We start from the raw sequence: 6,769 nt of genomic DNA on the forward strand, positions 1-6,769 counted from the left end.
ATGCAGAACACTTAATGTTACCAGGTCCAGGTTTACTGAACAGGCAAGTCCTTTCCTTTTACTGTAAATTTTTATTGAATGTGGATCTTCAGAGTTATGGATAGCTATTTGGAGTAGGAAATATTTGTATGCAATATATGTATAGATATTTTTCAGTATAAAATTAAAAGATCAATGGCAAACTGAACAGCTTTTCACTGATGAGTTATATTTTCAAGTGTTCATGCACTCATCGTTCACTTCACCACAACTATAAAACTTCTAATGTTGCATTTTATTATTGCCTCATTAGATTTTGTGCAGTGTGGGGTCCTGTTCCTAAAGACCCCTCTAGGTAAACCTTGCTATCTTTATGAAAGCTCCACAAAATAGATCCATGGCAATGCAAGTGACTTGGGTTTTTTCCTCCATTACCATTTTTTTTTTCCCACAGAAAGAATACTAACACTAGGTCATGTGTAAAGGCAGGAAAGCCTGTTGCTTTTCACTATGAAAATTTTTCACAGCAGCTTCTGAGCAAGACAGAATATTCTCTTCCAGGATTATTACAAGAAGAATTTTTAGTAGAGGTTGAGTCCTGGCCACTTAATGAGGAAGAAAGGATGATAAGTGCGTATGTTGGAAACAAAAAGTCTAGGATGAATTTTGAGACTGGAAAGGGATAAGAGAAGGTTCAATGAGGAAGTACACAGGGTCAGCAATGAACCAAACTACTCTGAAATGTACTGATACCTCATTGACTTCTGTTAGCCAGGCATGTAGTTATGATGGTGAAAAAGAAACTCATTAAATGGCTCTTGTGGTGACACTCCTTTTGTATCAAGCCTTGTGGTCAACCAAGAAAAAAAGAGGATAACAATATCAAGCAAAACCTGACTACTCTGTTATTTGCCAGCTGTGGATAGTATAGCCTTGACAGAAAGAAAAGGGGAAAATTCTGAGAGTGGCAAAGAACCTTTACAGAACCAGGGAGTGGATACGTGACTACAATACTGAAAAAAAATACCACAGTTGTCACTTCTTTTTGTATTCCTTGGTGGTTAGTAAAGAAATCTGAGATATGCACTAAAATGAATGTGTTTCTACAGATATTGTCACATTTGTAATGTTAAAGAGAAAGCACAAAAAGAACTGCGGAATACTTTTACATCATTACAACATCAGCACCACTAAGGCCACACCTGGAGACCTGTGTCCAATTCCAGGCTCCTCAGTAGAAGAGAGACATGGACATACTGGAGAGAGTCCAACAAAGGGTCATAAAGTTGGTGAAGGGACTGGAGCACCTCTCCTATAAGGAAAAGCTGAGAGACTTGGGACTGTACAGCCTGGAGAAAAAAAGGCTCTCACCTGAAGGGAGAATGTGAAGAAGAAGAAGTGAGGCTTTTCTCAGTAATGCCCAGTGGCAGGACCAGAGGCAATGGGCACAAACTGAAACACAGGAGGTGCCCTCTGAACATCAGGTAACACTTTTTTTTCTTTACAGTGAGGGTGATCCAGCACTGGCACCGGTTGCCCAGGGAAGTTGTGAAGTCTCCAGCCTTGGAGATATTCAAAAGCCACCCGGACATGGCTCTGGGCAACCAGCTTCAGGTGGCTCTGCTTGAGCAGGGGGGTTGGTCAAGATGATCTCCAGAAGTGCCTTCCAGCCTCAGCCATTATCTGGTTCTGTGATATGCAACTTACAAAGAATCCAAAATTAAAAAAAAAATAGAATTTTACAGAAAATGGGCAATTTTTACACTAGGCACTCTGCCTTAGTGGAATAACAGGACAGTCTCTGCTTTCACCAGAGAAAGTTCGTGGAAGAACCAGTTTGGCTACTTAAAGCTTAAACTACACAGAACAAAGGTAATTTTGTTGCTGAATTAGAACTTCCAGGTAGAGACTTAACGCCCTTTAATTTCTGCTCTGTGCTTCCCTAGTTTTGGTACTTCGAGTGAGCCGGGAGAGATTTACTGTCCCTTGTCACTGGAGCAGGGTCATCGTGCCATCTAGTGGGTGAACAGGTACGGAGCGATTCTGACCAACTGGAAATAAATCGCTCTAAGAGCATTAGAATGGAACACAGCAAAATTTTCAGAGTGTGCGTACCGCTGTCATCTCCTGAAACCCATACAAAGCTACTTGTAAACAGCAGCTCAGAATCTACCATTGAGAATACAGTGCTGGCTCTCTTACAATAACAGATTTTGAAGGAATAGTAGTGTCTCCTTAACATATAACTGCAGTCACACAGAGTTGTATGTCCCCAGCTGTAAAATCTTATTCCTGGATGCTTCATATCTGAAAACTACGTGTTGCATTACTGGCAATAGAGAAATAACAAAGAGACAGGAGTAAGCGTTGGCTTTATGGCCACTGGTGGTGGTCGTGAAGCTCCTGGTGACTTCCAAAGTATGAAAACCAACTCCCACTCATATGAAATAGGATGGATAACTGCAGACAGCATTTAGAACATACTGCCCTTTTCACACATACATTTAATATGCACCAGCCCTTTGTGTAAACATACTTAATGGTTTGGCCTTGAGGTCTCCTACACTGTTGAGATTTGATGTTCCTACTGCTCAACGAACCATGACCCTTGCTGGATTCTTCACCTAAACCACAGTCCTGAAAAGGCAGCCTAGCTATTGCTTCTGCCGCATGCAGGCTGTATTTGCTTTACGTGGTTGTGAAGCCCAAGATTGGCCCCTAGAAGGAAGTTTTTGTAACAGTGTATGTAGTGTATGCAGCACTAATTTCTTACAGCATTGGACAAATACATTTGGAAGATAATATGTAAAATGGATAGTATATTCTATCAAAAAAATTGAACAACTTTATGTTCCTGACTCTTTCAAGGGTTGAAAAACTACAGTTGTTCTGTTAGAAATGTGTGCTCATCTGTTTGGTTTCCCACTTTAAAGCATAAACTACATGCCTGATTTGTATGAAAGATAAAATTTGTTATATAGCAATTTATTCTTTAAAACTGTTTCCAGTCTTCATAGATCTCCTGGGCAGGTTATGAAGCAATCCTCCTTGAAGCCATTTCAAAGTACACGATGGAGAAGAAGGTGACTGGATTTACAAAAGGCATATCATGCATATCCAGCTGTTGTCCCAAAAGTGGGATCATTTACCCAATGTGCAGTATGCCAGTTTTACACACAGAAATATTTATTTATTTCATTTCTATGCAGAGATGGGTGCTAGATGGTAAATCCACAAAGCTAGCAGACCACACAAAGGAATTACAACATATTTATCTTGTTACATGATTAGTAAAAGACTCATCTAAATTTATGTTCATTGGTTAGTAATTACCATTCTATCTGCTATTGGTCAGTTGTATTTAAATTAGCCTCACTTACTATGTAAATTTGGCCCACATGCTCCTTACACAGGTGCGGGGTTGGGGGGGGGGGGGCAAGTTTTCTCTGTCTTGAATTGAGTCGGTGGTCACGATTTCCCCCTGCCACCTTTACCTTTCCCCTAGTTGCTGCAGATTCTTGCTGACTCCATGCTCCTGTGCTTTCTGGGGCAGGATGTTTCTTTTTTATCAGTCTTTTAGTTTCTCTTCAAGGGTATAGTTTTTAGCAAGGTATGCAGTGTATATACACTTGCTTGCTCAAGCCAGATTATGTTTCACAAGAGATCCAACCCATTCCTTACCGAATGGAAAATTCTACAAAAACTGTTGTATATCACAGGCGTACTATGGGCAACGGGAGAACACTGGATGCTGCAATACCTTGAATGAGCAAGGCCTTTGACACATCTATGTTGGTAACATACAGATAAGTGGATGAAGGTGGACGGAAAAACAGCGGGACTAGGGTCCACGTGGGATCAGCGTGTTGTGATCAGCACACTGACCTCAGCTCACAGAAAATTACTAGTGGCATCCGTCAGGGACTGATACTGGTACCACTACTGTTTAGCATGCTTATTAATGACCTTGGCAGTGGGACAGACTTCACAACTCACAGATTTTCAGACAGAAGAACAAACTGGGGAAGAATAGTTAACACGCTGGAGGGCAGGGCTACTGTTTTGGGTGGAAACAGGCTGGAGAAATGGACTGATGGGAAACTCACATGGTTCAACCCACATACATAGTGCTGCATCTGGGATGGAATAAATCCATTTAGCAATGTATCCTAGAAGCCAACTCAACACAAGGCAGCTTTGCAGAAAGAGACTGGATGTCCTGGTTGATGCTAAGGTGAACATGAGTCAGTAGTGTGTCCTTGTGACAAAGGCGACCAACTGCACGCTGCACCTTATTAGTGAGAATGTAGTTGAGAAAAGTAATTTTTTCCCTTGTATTCAGTATTTGCACGATCACATCTCAAGTACTATGTGAAGTTTTGGGCTCGTCAGTTCAAGTGAGGCTCTTACATACTGGAGTAAGTCCAGTGAAAGACCACCAAGAGCACAGGACACAGAGGGAGAGGACTATAAGTCCTGTTTCTGTCTATATAATCTAGTGAAAAGATTGAGAGAATGGATAGAATCAGACCCTCCTCAAAGGAGCACAGTGATGGGACAAAAAAGCAACTGACACAAATTAGAACATGGGGAATTTCAATTAGATATTAGGAAAAAAATTTCACCGTAAGCATGGTCAAAAGCTGGAACATGTGCCCAGAGTGACTGTGGAATCTCCATCCTTGGAGGTGTTCAGGTCTCTGCTGCACATGCCATGAACAGGAGATGGACCTGATGACCTCCAGAGGTCCCTTCCAATGTGTGTTGTTCTGTTATGCTACAACGTGGAGGAAAGTTTGAAAATGTGTGACTCTCACATTTTAAAGTTCCTGAGAAACATGTGATGCTTTTACAGACCTGTTGTCAGTCTGGAACCTGCTTTTTTGACATCAGGGACAGATAATGTTGAAAAAAACATGGAATGTAACTTAACCTCTGCTAAAAATGAATATAAGTGGTATACAGAGATGGCAGAAGTATATTAAAAAGGACTATTACCAGCTAGAAGCAAGCAGACTTGAACTGTGGTTACAAGAGTTGGATGTGTTGCTATTTATGACAGAAATAGTTTCACAGTTTAGGTTTTCAATTAGCACCTCTGTGTAATGTATGTTGGATGGAAAAGAAGATGTGAAAAACGGTGAGAAGTAATTGGTATTCCCTAGCTGACTGGCCAAGTGGTCAGAGTTTCATATAAAAATCTATTTTTCAATATTAGTGCAAACTTTCATTTTCATCATGGCATTTTCATAATGAAAATTTGAACTGTTGTTATTTTCAGTTGACTTACTTCTCTATTATGAAGCTATGACTTCTCCATTAAAACTATACTAGTCTGAGGACTAAAAAGTCTGAACCTTGTTCTCCTTTCATATACATTCACATATCTCTGAGGTAGCTGTGACACTAGTTGAAAGGACTAATTGAACACAGCACTTTCTACAACACAGATGAAAGTTCAGAAACTTGAGAGTATTTCAAAAAGATATGAAAGGAAATGAATGTGAGAACACCTCACGGAAAATATTGTTGTAAAAGACTGAAAAAAAGAAAAAAAACTTTCCAAACTATCGCTATCAAGACTTAGCCTGTCAAAGTAAAAAGTGGATGACATTTTACTTTACCATTTTATTTGTTGGCTGCTAAATTGCTTTCAGACTCTTATGTAAAATCATTATTCTCTTTATGATATATGCTTTCTTTTAAGTTTTAAAATCAGACACTGAATCATAAAACCAAAAACCACTGTGAAGTATCTTGTACACATTTTTAAAGTAGTTATAGTGGGTCAAAGTCTTAGCTGGCTTTCTTGGAGTTGTGCTGATTTACATTAGCTAGTGGTCTGATTGCTTTTATATACGATTGTTTCAATCTATGATGAGGAAAACAAAGAGACAGCAAAACTCTCCAGGGTTTCTTTGCTTCACTTTAGTAGTAAAATATGCAAAGAAGCCAGCTCTGTTGAATTCCTCCTTTTTTTTTTTTTTTTTTTTTTAATGTAACCTGCTTGTTTTACCTCTGAGGTGACACCTCCTGTTGCTACTGGGAACTTCAGCATTCCCAACTGTCCTGGGTAAAATAAAAAGGGCAACTGTCATCAAATAAGTTTCTGAACATGAAAAGAGTGACAGGAAAATAAAAGAAATCCTAAGGGGATTATTTTTGTTTTTCCTGCTGCTATCAAAATAACTTTATTTAGAAGTATAGTGAATCATCGCACAGTAAGTATCAAATAAACCATTCATGTGAAATAAACAGTGGCAAGCATTTATCTACTCAGGAACAGAACTTAAAATAGGAAATATGGCTGTCAGAAATCCATAGTGGAACTACAGTTCCAATATATCAACATTTAGCTAAAAAGCAGTCTCAGCTGCCAGCATGAGGGCTTATTTAGAAGTGAATACATACACTCTCTTTGCAGTAACGGAGCTATAAAATGTTTCATGTCTTGAAAGCTTGCATTACTGTCTCCCCAAAAGGGGATGCTATCACAGAAAGAACAGCACTGATCAAAGTATTGTAGAATCACGTGTTTTGCCTCCTCTCTTTTCCTGCAGAGCGTATTTTGTAGTGCTTTTGGGGGGTTTTATGCTTTTTTCTTCCTTTTTTTTTTTTTTCTTTTTTTCTTTTTTTTTTTTCTTTCTTTCGAGGTCTTGGCAGAGTATCAGCCTTTCAGGACACAGTTTACCTCGTTGCACATCCTCATTCTCAAAATGGCCAGCAAGGGGAGGCGGAAGCTGTAGCTGAAATAAAAATTGTTCTATTTAGCTTAACAGACGGATTCCTG

This window comes from Chlamydotis macqueenii, chromosome 1 (genome assembly GCF_036417535.1).
Source record: "Chlamydotis macqueenii isolate bChlMac1 chromosome 1, bChlMac1.mat, whole genome shotgun sequence".
Taxonomy (NCBI): Eukaryota; Metazoa; Chordata; class Aves; order Otidiformes; family Otididae; genus Chlamydotis; species Chlamydotis macqueenii.